At 49.7% G+C, this 12,853-nt stretch overlaps 1 protein-coding gene across 12 annotated transcripts in view; it reads left to right on the forward strand.

Annotated features, from left to right (window-relative positions):
- Positions 1-12,853, forward strand: part of ZNF536 (zinc finger protein 536) — a 449,091-nt gene that overhangs the window by 119,330 nt on the left and 316,908 nt on the right. The gene's annotated exons all lie outside the window — the stretch shown is intronic.

Raw genomic sequence — 12,853 nt, forward strand, 5'->3', positions numbered from 1 at the left:
TAGGACTCCTCTACCTGCCCATAGCTCTGGGAGAGTCATAACTGGCAGGACCATTCACCACGGGGGAGGGATTCCTTAGTGCTTTGGGTGTGTTTAGGGATGGGTGGGGAGGGGGAACAAAAGAATCATGAAAAAATGTTCTTTTCTTCTCTGTGGCTTAACTCCTTTCTCAAGTTTTCTTCTGGGATAAATACGAGGCTTCAGTACGCAGTCCTGAGGTGCTGCTAACATATTCTGGTTCCAAGAAAGTGCCGCTGTTATTTTGAGTAGTTTTGATACAACCAAATCAAAGTGAAGATTTGAAATAGCTTTTCTGAAAGCCCAAGCTGAAGTCATAAATTATTCTGCACCATGATTCTTTCTGATAGTAAAACCATACCTCTTTGCCTGACATTGCTGAAATGTGGAAAAGTGAAAGTTAAAAATAAAATGAAACATTTAAATCTTGGCTGTTGAGAACCTCAGATAGACATCAAGGCCAGTCGATAAAGGCTCCTATCAATTAGGCTTCCACGGTTATCATCAGCTTTGGTTTATTAGCAATTGCACAGGTGCAGAGTTCCGGTATTAAGATTGAGAAGGGCTAGGAAAAAATGTAGGGAAATACCGTAAAATGGGAAGTGAGGGGCTGGGGAGACAAGGTCGGCTCAGTGGCAGGGCCCGGGGCCATGGTGGTGCGATCACTTCATGGAATCTCGTAGGAGGAAGTATCTGCAGCCAAAGGGTTGGAAGTTTTCCCTTCTTTTTTTTTTAACCCCCTTTCTTTGAGTTAGGAAGTGTTGATTTCACACTGTGGCGCGTGTTTTCCGTCAGCTTCTTGGTGGGTATATTCCGTGTTAAGAAAAGGAGCAGCGAATACCGGCAGTTGTAGCTTCCCCCAGCGGATGGCAGGCAGGCGGGCAGCGGATCCGCGACGCTCCAGCACCCGGTCTGCTCTGGCGATGGAGGCGGCCGCGGGCTTCCCGAGCCTCCAGACTGAACTGTTTGGCTACTTCCCTCCTCAGCATAACGCAGGCAGAACAATTTTTGGTTTCATAGCTGTTTGGTTGGGAAAACAAGCCTGCGGTTGCCAGTAAGGTTTAGAATTTGCCTGCCAGATCAGGGAATGTCTGTGAAGACTATTTTCCCTCTTGGGAGGCAAAACACAGATGGGGGAGTTAGGAGTCTTACAATATTTAGCTGCTACATTGATGGTAGTGATTCTGCCGCCTGGATGCTCACAGTTTCTGAAGGCCCAGCTTAGGGTCACTGCCAAGGGCCTCAGGTAGGGAAGGTGGTGGGTGGGGCTTCCCCCCCACCCCCACACCAATCCCGCTGTGGTTGCTCTGGAACATTCCATGTCCTGTGGCTTTTGAGGTGGCAAGGAGGCTCTGCCAGAATGCTGCCTTTTCCCCTTGACCCAGGCCAGGATGAGAAGGGGCGCCCGAGGGCAGGACTTGGGCTTCTGTGAATGAGCCATGCCATCCTGCATGTGGCCCCTGACACCCTATAGAGTAGGCGGAGGCACTGGGCTCACCAGGTTTCCTGCCAGCAGGGCACAGGTTTTGAGAAGCTGATCGCTTGGTATACTCTGGACCTCATAGAAGATGAAGAAAGATGATGTGCTATTCTTGAGATTGGTCATGAGCAGGTGGGGAGAATTTCCTTCATGGAAAATGTACGTCTTGGAATAATCTGGGGTCATGTGAACTGGAGTAGAGTTAGAATTTTGTCTCCAAGAGCAAATTCTGTGCTCCGGAGACCAAGAAAGGGGACAGGCTTTCAAAACAAGCAGAGGGCATGTGGGCATCTCCTTTCTTGCCTCTTGCTGATTCCTCAGCACACAGTTCTCAGACCCTGGAGCCTGAAATTATGATGACCCAAGTTGAGAAATTTCTGGACTTCTGAAGGTACTTGTTGGGAGAAATCTTACTCCCATTCATCTCCACTAATGCCCTCCCCATACTTTGAAATAGACACTTGAATTTTTAAAGTCAAATACTATAAAAGTACAGCTTTGGGATGACCAAAGCACCATTACATAGAAACCCTAAGCAATCGGAGAAGACAATGGCACCCCACTCCAGTACTCTTACCTGGAATATCCCACGGATGAAGAAGCCCGATAGGCTGCAGTCCATGGGGTCCCTAAGAGTCGGACATGACTGAGCGACTTCACTTTCACTTTTCACTTTAATGCATTGGGAAAGGAAATGGCAACCCACTCCATTGTTCTTGCCTGCAGAATCCCAGAGACAGGGAGCCTGGTTGGGCTGCCGTCTATGGGGTCGCACAGAGTCGGACACAACTGAAGCGACTTAGCAGGAGCAGCAGCTAAGCAATCTAATGCTAACTGAATCCCTCATACACATCAGAAAATGATTTACTGTCTTGCCACAACATGGCTTTCCAGAGCGATCCCAGCAAGGAATGGAGGCAGAGCCTGCTGGTGTGGCCGTCCAGCCTTCCACAGCTTTACCTTCAAAGACCCCATTCTCAGTCTTGAGGCCCAGCAACTTCTAGAAGGAATTGGCCCTCAGAGACCATAGGACCTTCTCTCCATCAGATGCAGAGTGCCTCCTGCTGTCTCCGAGGCACGCTCAGGACCCTGGACTCAGGGTGCTGTCCCGAGGCAGCCCCGTGTCCTGGTGCAGACGTGTGCATCAACAGCCTTCCCGCAGCAGTAGTAATTACCTTAGTTAAATGCTGCAGGAGCGGTACTTTGGGAGCACAGAGGAGGGAGTGAATAATTGTAATTTCTGTGTGATAATGATGATAAGCCCTGCATATGTGTGTGGGGCTTTGCGTCGTGTTTGATCTTCACCGGGAGCTCTCCAGGCTCATGGAGGTAAAGATCCCTGCAAACTCCTCGGTATGCAGCGATGAGATAGGAAAGAAAGATCCCAGTACTCTCATTTTGCCTGAGAGAAAAAGAAAATCAGAGATAATTTTAACTCCAGAGGGAAGGTAGAGTGAACTACAAGAGTTTCTTGGGGTTATCTTAATACTCATCAATTCCATTGCAGGTAGATGATCTTATTGGTTCCATTTTCCAGATGTGAAAACTGAGGTCAAAGAAGTTGAGTGGCTTCCCCCAGGCCACACAGCTGCTGGATGGCGAGGTGAAGGTTTGCTTGTGCTTCTTTCTGATCTCGGAACATGATCCCTTGGCTACAGAGCGGCCCTGGGTATAGTCTTGGACAAGACAGGGGCTAGGGCACAGAAAACAAGACAGCCATGGATAAGGTGATGTCAGAGAGTGATACGTGCCATGAGGAAACGATGTTTGGGGTGACACAGGGGGAGGGGGCGTGTCTGTACTTGGAGGGTGAGGGATGGCCCTCCTGAGGAAGGCACGTTGGAAATGAGAGGTCTGAAGGACATGGGGGAGCCAGCCAGTGCAGGTCTGGAGGAATAGCATTCCTGGCAGGGGGAGCAGCATGTGCAAAGGTCCTGTGGTGTGGAAGAAGCCAGTATGCATGGGGGACAAAGTGGAGGCCATCGAGGCTGGAGGACATGAGCTCTGGGGAGAGGGTGGCTGGGTTGGAGGGCCTGGATAGACATGCCTTTGTAGACCATAACAAGGACTATTGCCTTTCTTTTACTTTTAAGCTGCTTTTAACCAAAGAGCATGTCTTGAGAAACCCCCCTTTCCAGGTGTGGGAATGCTCCTAGAGCCAGAATTCTGTGAGTGACTTGGACCAAGTCTTGGTGGGTTGTTTGCTGTGGCCTCAATTTTCTACCAAGAGGGATGTCCTTGTGACTAGTGTAAAACTGGGAGTCAGGAATTTCAGGAACCATGGGTATAGGAAAAGTGGCCAGTCGCATGGGGGTCACTGTGATTCATGACAGTGCCTTTGGCTCCTCTTCTGGGCTTCCCAGGTGGCTCAGTGGTACAGAATCTGCCTGCAATGCAGGAGATGCACATTCAGTACCTGGGTTGGGAAGATCCACTGGAAAAGGAAATGGCAACCCACTCCAGTATTCTTGCCTGGGAAATCCCATGGACAGAGGAGCCTGGTGGGCTATAGTCCGTGGGGTCAAGAAAGAGTCAGACACAACTGAGCGACTAAGCAACAACTGGACCCAGCTGAGCCTCCACAGCTGTGGGCTTGGGCAGAGCTGCAAGTGGAAGTCTTTAGGGCTCCCTTTGATCAGGTTTGCCTAAGTCTGTGCAGGCCTCAGGGAGGTGTAAACATGCTCCATTCACTACCAGGAAGTGTTAACTCCAAGCTGATAGCGATCACTTCTTTGTCAGTGCTGATTTGTGGGTCATCTAATAACGTGTTGAATGAGTTTGAAGATTCCTGGTGGTTATGGTTTAGGCATCTTTTCCCTTGGGTAGTACAGGTGCTATTGTTAAGCAGGACTCTGTTTAGAAATTCTAGGTAACTCCTAGATCCATAGAACCCTAGGGCTAGCAGAAACTTTTGCTATCAAATGTACCTTTATTTTCTAGGTGAAGAGACTGGGGTCTAGAGAGGGCAAGGGATTTGCTCAAGACCACACAGCGAGCCATTGGCAGAGTTATTCTCACCTGGGCACAAAAGGCCATCCCTCGGGCAGTTCCAGACAGCTCCGGGGACCCTCTTGGCTGAAAGAAGGCACCAGCAGGGGGAAGGGCTGGTGTCCTGGTCACCTTGGGAGCTTGCACAGCTCCCAGGACAGTCCTGGCATGCTGCGAGTGGTCTGCAGTCATTCACTGATGTATCGATGGACTAACCCCTCACCTCTGCATATTGTATTTATTAGAATTTGTTGCACCTTGGTTTCAGCAAACTCAATATATAGCAAATGCACATTTCTTTCCAAATTTTCTGGAATGCAAGGATTGCAAAGCCCAAGGCCTGCCTAGTATGATTTATGTCAACACCCAGGACACAACGAGGCCAGGACTCTGGTTATGAGTTCCTTATACCTGCACAGGTAACTTGAAGGTGCCCTGCAGGTATTCCAGTAGGCTTGTTTTAGGGATACAAGATGCTGAGGGTTTTGGACGAAGGTGGTCAGTGCTGAAGGCAGCCTGGCCAGGGGAGGGCTTGGACTCTGCCCCAGAGTGTGTTGTCAGAAGGCACCTAGACAGGTTTTGGCCCAGCCTGGGCGTCTCTCTCTAGGGAGTTCTCCTAAACCCCACTTCAGGGTCCAGGTGGGAAATGCAGGAAGCTGGATATGTGCCGAGTGGGTGGGGGAGAGCTGATCCCATTGCAGGGGGCCACTCAACTCTCATCAGCTGCACTTGGAAATGTGGGCTGAATTTTCCCAGGTCTTCATAGTTCTTAACGAAAAAAGTTTAAAAAAACGAGTTCTTTTCCTCCAATGTTGGCAACTTATGAAGTTAAAAAAATAATAACTTTTTTCAAACACAAGTGTTTCTGTGGACCAAGCAGAGCTCTGCTGAGCACAGGCTCATACACACAGCGGGCATGCGATGAGACCCGGCCAGGGCTGACCTGAGCTGCCCGCAGCCCAGCCCAGCCTCCAGAAACACAGGCAGTGGGAAAGGAAGGTGACATTTGCAGTGGCATTCTCTCCCTGCAGAGAGGCCTGGGAGGTCCCTGTTACGTGGGGTGGGCTGATGCCGGCAAGAGGTGCAGCAGTGGGAACACCCACCTTCCAGGAAAGGTGGTCAGGATCCCCGCCTGCAGGCCTCCCCATCCCACCTCACTCTGTGTCTCCCCAACACCTGAGTTATAGGGTACCTACCCATGTCTGATATGGGGACAGGGTGATGCATGGTGTGGGATTCTGCCCCCAGGGAGCGGGTGATAGGATGACCCCTCCTCATGCCAGTTGTGGGGCTGTGTGGGCACACGCCGTGGCTCCCTCAGAGTCCTGACTTAGTCCTCGTGCATAGCCGATCCACTCACTCTGCTCACCTGTGTTTGAAATGGGGTGGTCCTGACGCTTCACCTAGCTGACCGGAAACTCTGGCTGCCACTGGACATGGGTGGCCTGTGCTGACCTTGGGAAGAAGCGCAAGAAGATTCTTTCTATCCTGAGAGGCCACCTGGTATGGGAGAGAAATGGCAAGGCTACTCGGCCTGCCCAGTGCCTGTCCTGGTCCCTGACTCTGCTCTATCCTGCAAAGGTGGCCCAGGTCCTCAGCTCCCCTGAGAGGCTGGTGGGTGGGCCAGCATCCCCTGCGATGGAGGAAGATCCCGTACATCTGCCTGTGGTGGTTCCATCAGGACGCTCTGCATCAGGACTGTCTGTGTGCTGGGAAGGGGTCGCTGGTCTCCGGACCTCACTTCCTGTTGGCCCCTGCCTGGCTCCCACTCATCCTTGTACACTCCCTTCACTCGTCCACATGCAACATGGAGTTTCTGTGTGTGTAATATTATTTGTTTTTATTTCTGTAATCCCTTTATTGTTTGCACAACTGCTGTCAGACTGTTGCCTGAAAGTATCACAGGATAATTGCAGAACGCCTGCATAAGTAATTTCTTATGAAATCGGGCCTTGTCTGCATATAAAATTGTTTGTCGTTGCCGCATACATGGACTTCATTATATCCAGGCTGTTTACCGGGCTCGCACCTTCCCCACAGGCCACGGCAACGAGAGGGCCTGACACTGGGAAATAATGAAATACTATCATTATTCTCTTTGGTCATATGACATTGCTGACATATGACAGTCGGTCCGAGGTGGTCATGGTCAGAGAGAGCCTGGCCCTGGAAGGGGAAGGGGACCCGGGTCTGGCTTCCCCCGGGCGGCTGCTGGGGAGGCCAGTGGCTAATCCGTCTGAGCCAGGCATTTCTTCCGACCACATTTCTGTGATATTAATGGTGTGTGGTAGTGAAAGAAATGTGTTTTATTCTCGAGTCTAACCCTGCTGTTATCAAAGTAACTTCCAGCTTATTAGCGACAAAGGACTTTTCTCCTCTCTGCTGCCCTGTTCGCCAGGGCTTCCTGAATTAAACTGCTGTTTCCTGTCCTTTATATGCATGACCACATCTGGGGAGCCTGCTCACAGCCCCGCTGCTTAATAACAATCACCTTCCCTTTCAGTCTCTGTTGATTGTTTCTAATTCACTCTGACAGATAGTGCCTGACAACTTGCCGGCTTTTCCCTCCCTCCGTGACCTGAAGTTACTCACAGCACTTATATAGTCTGTCATTTTTAATATTTGATTTCATTTTAAGTTATGTGTTTTACTGAGAAGATGAAACCAAAAAAAAGGGGACTTGTAATGGAACATAAATTTAACCCTTCTTGCCATCCGGCAGCAGCCTGAGCCGCCCTCCCTGGTGTCTGGGTGACGTTTCCCCTTCCTTCTGATTTTCCTGCTGCTGATGGGTTTCCTTTTCTTCTTTCTCTCTCCCTCTCTCTTTCTTTCTTTCATATCTGAAAACAAAAGCTTCATGTCGTATTCTTTCCCTCTAATGGCGCTTGATTAGTTTATGGAACTAATAATGGCATTTTCTGCTCTGCAACCAGGTTACAATGGAAAGACCTTTGGGGGGGTTTTCCTCTGGGAGGAGGGAGTCAGGGGAGAGGCCTAGTGAAGTCAAAATGACCGGTGTCAATTAAGGTTCAGAACGTGATTTTGATCTTTCTTTCCGGATTTCTTCTTTTTGTGCCAGCTCGTGGGACAGAGAAGGGCTGCTCTCCCTGGGTTTGGGACGAGCCCTTGGAGTGAGCCCTTCCCCAGAGTGGGGACCAGGCTGAGGCTGGCCACGCATCCCCTTCTGCCTCTTCCCTCTGAATCTGCCCGGCGAGTGGCCTTGCAGGGCGGGCGTCCTCGTGGGGGGCGGGCGGCCCACGTCACCTCAGGGTCCACTCTGCCATGACTTGGGCTTTGTTTGCCACCAGACAAAGCCTCCTGTGTCCCTCTTGGCCCTTCAGAGGTTGAGAGCTGTGAGGCTGTGCATTAGGTCAGCTTTGCAAATAGACACCACAAAAGTTAAAAAAAAAAAAAGTGGCGTGTTAACCCAATGTGCCTCACTTGTTTCTGCTGGCCTTCTGTGGACATTGGTCTGTCCCACACAGCGTGGCTTGGGCGGCTGAAGAAGCGCAGTAAGAGGGATCTGGGTTGGGGCTCAGTTCAGAAAAGTTCAAGTTCACTGTCGCCCATACTGGTCTCCCCTTGACCACAGCGCATCCCAGGTATGTGAGCTGCCAAGCTCAGGAGGGCCCTGGAGCTAAGTGTTCTCTGACTCCTGCGGAGCAGAGGGGTGCCTGTCCTAGAAGCCAGGCAGGCAGGTATCCAGGGCGCTCTTGTAAAGGCGGTCTTCAGGGAGTACTGTGCTTGGCCCAGGGAAGCACAGAGACTCCAGGCAGGCCCAGATCTACTGCCCATGGGAAGATGTTCCAGCTGCTTCCCTGCTGCTTCTGAGTCCAAGCCTGCAGACCAAGGTCCTGGGTGGGCTGGCCATGCCCATCTTGTCCCGGCTACTCCAGGACTCTTTCAGTGGGAAGTTTTCTTCACCAAGCCTGCCCTTTCTAGAACCTGGGTTCTCCCTCCCTCTCTCTGAGCACTGGGGTAAACTGAGGAAAAGGCCGCTTTCTAAGGGGGACGTTTTTCCTTTCTGTAGTCCCATCACTGGTTCCTTTTCTTCCTTCTGAAAAGGATGAAAAAAGTCGAGAATAGTTATTTATTTTGATGGGTTTGCAGTGTTGCTTGTATTGTCTTTGCTTTGAGGTACTCTGATTAAAATTAAAAAGGAAGACTCTGCACAAAAAAGTAGAATGAACACAAACCTTTTAACTTTACGTAAGAATTAAATATCTGTATACATAATGGTGTGTTATCAGTAAGAAAGGGACAAAAAATGAATTTTCTCTTTCACTGACCCAGATGGTCTTTATGTGCGAGGTATGGGCCATGTGGTAGAGAAAGCGGGGGTGGTGGAAAGTCTTGTTTTTCCTTCTGTATCTCCCCGTATTTGTAACCTATGGGGGAGACCAGGCATGTGTGTGTGTGTATGTGTATTTGTGCATGTGTGTGTGTATGCCATCAATTGTCACGCAGTGGTGTTGGCTCTCATAGTCTGGGATGATCCTCACAACGGCTCCATCTTAGTGAAGTTGGGCTAAAAGGATCCAGGGCCTTGAAGAAAGATACACAGGCCAAGAGCCACTGCCCTTTCTGCTTTTAGGAGGGCAGTTGAAATAGAATTTTAAAATAAGTTCTGTATTTGAGGTTTAACCTTCAGCAAGGCCAAATTATGCTTTCATTCCCCTTAAAATGTACTCTTTGGCCATTATTGGTTCTTGTTTTAGAGTCAGAGAGAAATAGGGGGGTTGAAATCAACTAAAAACTTGGTTTGGTCTTGGTGCCTCCACAGGCCATCTATTACCTGATGAGGTTGGGGCTGCGGTGGAGGAGAATCCTTCAGAGTCCAGCTTTTCTGGGAAGCTGGCCTGTGGGCAGGTGTGGATTTGGGCCTGGAGGGTCCTCAAGCTCACTGCTTCCCCAGGAGGCAGTTCTGTTCAGGGCTGCAAGTTAGCAGGGCTCCAAGGCCCGTCCCCGAGAATTCACTGACACTGGTCCTAAAGGGAGATAAGGAGTGTGATCCTTCAGTACAGTCGACAGAATGCAAGAGCCCTGCCACCATCCTAAGCAACCCGTGGGTACAAATACAGAGCAGAGAGGTCGCACAGGGTGCCAGTCACGAAGGGCATGTGGCTTGGGCCCCCACAGAGATTCAAGAGAGAGCCGTGCATACAGACTCGGGGAGGGACCAGTTGATCAGAGCAATAGGAATAAGATGCTGACCAGCGATAAGGGAGCTAATGATGGTTGTGGGCCTTCTCTGTGCTCAGCACTGCAGATCATTTTAGGAAAGGAAAACCAAACCCTTCTTGTGGCTCAGGAGGAACTTCATGGAGAAGTTGGCACTTCTTGGGGACCAGGAAGATTTTCATAAGCTGAGGTGAGGGGAAGGCCAGAGAGAAGTTATTTGCAGGAGGTGGGGACTTGCCAGATGCATTTGGGCCTGGGGGGAGGGGCGTATCTGGAGGGGCTAAGGTGACCATTCCAGGTGTGGGGCAGGAAAGGGGGAGATGTGGGAAAACTGGGGGTGGGCTTGGTGTTGGGATGACAAATAGCCTTGTTCTGTTGGGACTTGGGATGTAAGTCAGTGTGAACGAAGGTGTGGGTCAGAGCTCAATGTGAAGGCTGCCTGCCGGGTAAGAGTATTCACGATGAGCCGGGACACAGTGCAGAAATGAGTGTGGGGAAGACCATATACATTATGATACTGACCTGGGGCAGTGGGCACGGGAGTAGGGAGGAAGACTAGAACTGGACGCTGCCCTTCTCTTAGTTGGGGCTCACAGTGTCCTCAGAGAGGGAGGCAGCCCAGTGACAGCTCTGGGTGGGTGTCCAGGCTGCCTGGCCCACTCTAGTGCTCAGCTATAGGTGCGCTGCTCACATCTCAGGCCAGAGCTGAGAACTGTGCACAGCACATTGGCCTTTAAAAGAATAATAAAAAAGGGATTGCCCTTTAACCTGCCCCCCTCCCCCCCACACACACTTTGTATTCATCAGGGTCATCCTCATTTTTCTTTTCATATGTATACAAAAGATGTACTTTGGGTTACACAAGGGGTATATGCCAATGTCGAGAGCAGATGAGAACAATGGAACAATTAGCAGATTCATCAGTTCTTCTGCTTATACTTCAATTCCGAGAGTGAAATGTTAGTTTGTTCAACTCTCTGCTTTACGCCTTGATCACAGTGTGAAAGTGTTGACTAAGCTTAGCTTCCTGGTCGGAGGGTCGAGACCCATGGCTTTTAAACATGCTTATATGAAATCCAAACATTCATGGCCACTGGTGATCTTGAAATCAAGGCACAACTTATAAAATGAACACATAATTATCTTGTTTATTCAGGGTATAAATAGAGTTCATGCATTTAAAAATTTTTCTTCCTGATAAGGACTTTAGCCAGCATTTGGTCTTTAGATAGCCTGTCTCCCTGGCTAGCTTGCTGTCTCCCTCCCTGCCCCCTTCCTTCTTCCCTCCCTGGCCCCTCCCTACCCTTCTCCCTCTGTTTCCCCCTCCCCTCCATCCCTCCCTCTCTCTCCCCTGCCCTCCTTCCTCTCTTTCGCCTGCTTCCTTCCCCTCCTTTCCTCCTTCTCTTTCTCCTTCAGAAGAGGGTGACTTACTGGAGCTGCTGGGGCTGCCCCTGACAGAGGCAGGGCCATGATTTCTTTTTGGAGTCCCTCCTGCCTCCCTCACAGCTTTTGGCAGAGCAGGGATGGGTGCCCAGGGCCGGCCTGGTGTGCTTGGGTACATCCTTGCCACTTCCACAAATCCAGGGAAGGGCCGTGAAGCCCACACCTGTCTCTGACAGCCCAGCTGGGGACCAGCTCCAGAGAGCAAGGCTGCCTGTGAATGAAACCTTCCCAGACCCTCCCTGGTGGGGGGTGGGGGAGCACAGTTTATGCTCAGAATGACTCCTTAGTTCTAAGTCTGTCACTTTCATCATGCACACACCTCCTTTTTTGATTTTTACCATACCGAGTACCACGTACTCCTAGGCTTAATTTTTTTTTTTTGACACACTTCTTTTAATTAAATATATTTAGCTCTGTCCTAAATAATAATCTATATGAAATCTCCGGTCTAATGTGTCCATTATATGTTTTCTCATATCAAAATAATAAAATAATTATTTAAGTATTAATTGTTTTTGAAAGAGCAGGGGTTTTTTTGGTTATCACTTAAAATCATCTTGCGCGTTGGCAAGCAAGCCTCAGAATCAGCGAGTCGCCCTGTTGGAAGGTTTATATCCAGCCGCGTTCCTAGGATTTAGTTCAAGTTACTCCATGAAGCCACTGTCTTCCCAGTTCCCAGCCCCTCCAGCAAGTCCTCCTGACCCCTCTTTCTCATGACTGTGCCCTCAGAATCCCTGATTGTCACTTACATATGTGCTGGTGACATCTGACAATGTTGTGGCAGTTGTTGGGCCATGCTTTCTGACTTTTTGAAAGCCAAAGAGTCTCATCAACTGAGCTAGCTGTCTTCCAGTTTGTCAGTTTAGTCTGTTTATCTGTGGGTGTGTATATCTCTCTACCTATCCATCCATCCATCCATCCTATCCACTGTCCCTCTCTATATCTGTGTATCTATCACCTGTGATCTTTCAACTGATCCATTCATCTATCTATCCACTTATCTTCTAATCCACCTCCCACTTTCTTTCATCCTCGTTGATGAGCCAGGCACTAATTTAGGCCCTGGGAATATAGCAAAGAACAAAACCAAGTCCCTGGCCTCATGAAGCTGATATTCCAGTTGGAGAAGGCAGATGATAAACAAATAGATGAAGAAACCAGAAGCTGATCTGTAGGGACAAGCGCCATACAGAGTCCTGAAACAGGGGGATATGAAGCAAAGAGACCAGGTCAAGCTGAGGCTGAGGGGTCAGGGAGGGCCCCTCTGGGATGGCGATGTTGGGTCCAGGCTCTGAAGGGCAAGGCAGAGGGCAGAGCTCATGTAAAGGCTGTGAGGCAGGGGCAGGCTTGATGCCTGAGGGGCAGGGAGGAAATTCAGATAGAAGGAAGCAACTGTATTTGATTCCAACTTTGATAAGTTTTTCATGTCTCACTTCCTAGGGGCTATAGTCCCTTTTCTAGGTCCCTCAGCTCTGAAAGCCCTCGTGTCAAATCCCTTCTGCTGGGAGCTTTGGAAGCAGGGCCATGCTGTCCCCTGCAGGCTTGGAGGGCTGGAAGGGAGAACACCATGATGAGGTGCCCGCTGACATGCTAATATTTCATTTTAATCTTGAGTGCCAGGTTACTTTCCAAATGAAGTGTCTCAGGCAAAGCTCTAACTTACATGAAATAAAAGAGTTTAATGCTAATTAAATATCATCTGACTACTGAAGCCATATTTATTGATGGTCTAAAAGAACATCA

Source organism: Bubalus bubalis, chromosome 18, assembly GCF_019923935.1.
Source record: "Bubalus bubalis isolate 160015118507 breed Murrah chromosome 18, NDDB_SH_1, whole genome shotgun sequence".
Lineage (NCBI taxonomy): Eukaryota > Metazoa > Chordata > Mammalia > Artiodactyla > Bovidae > Bubalus > Bubalus bubalis.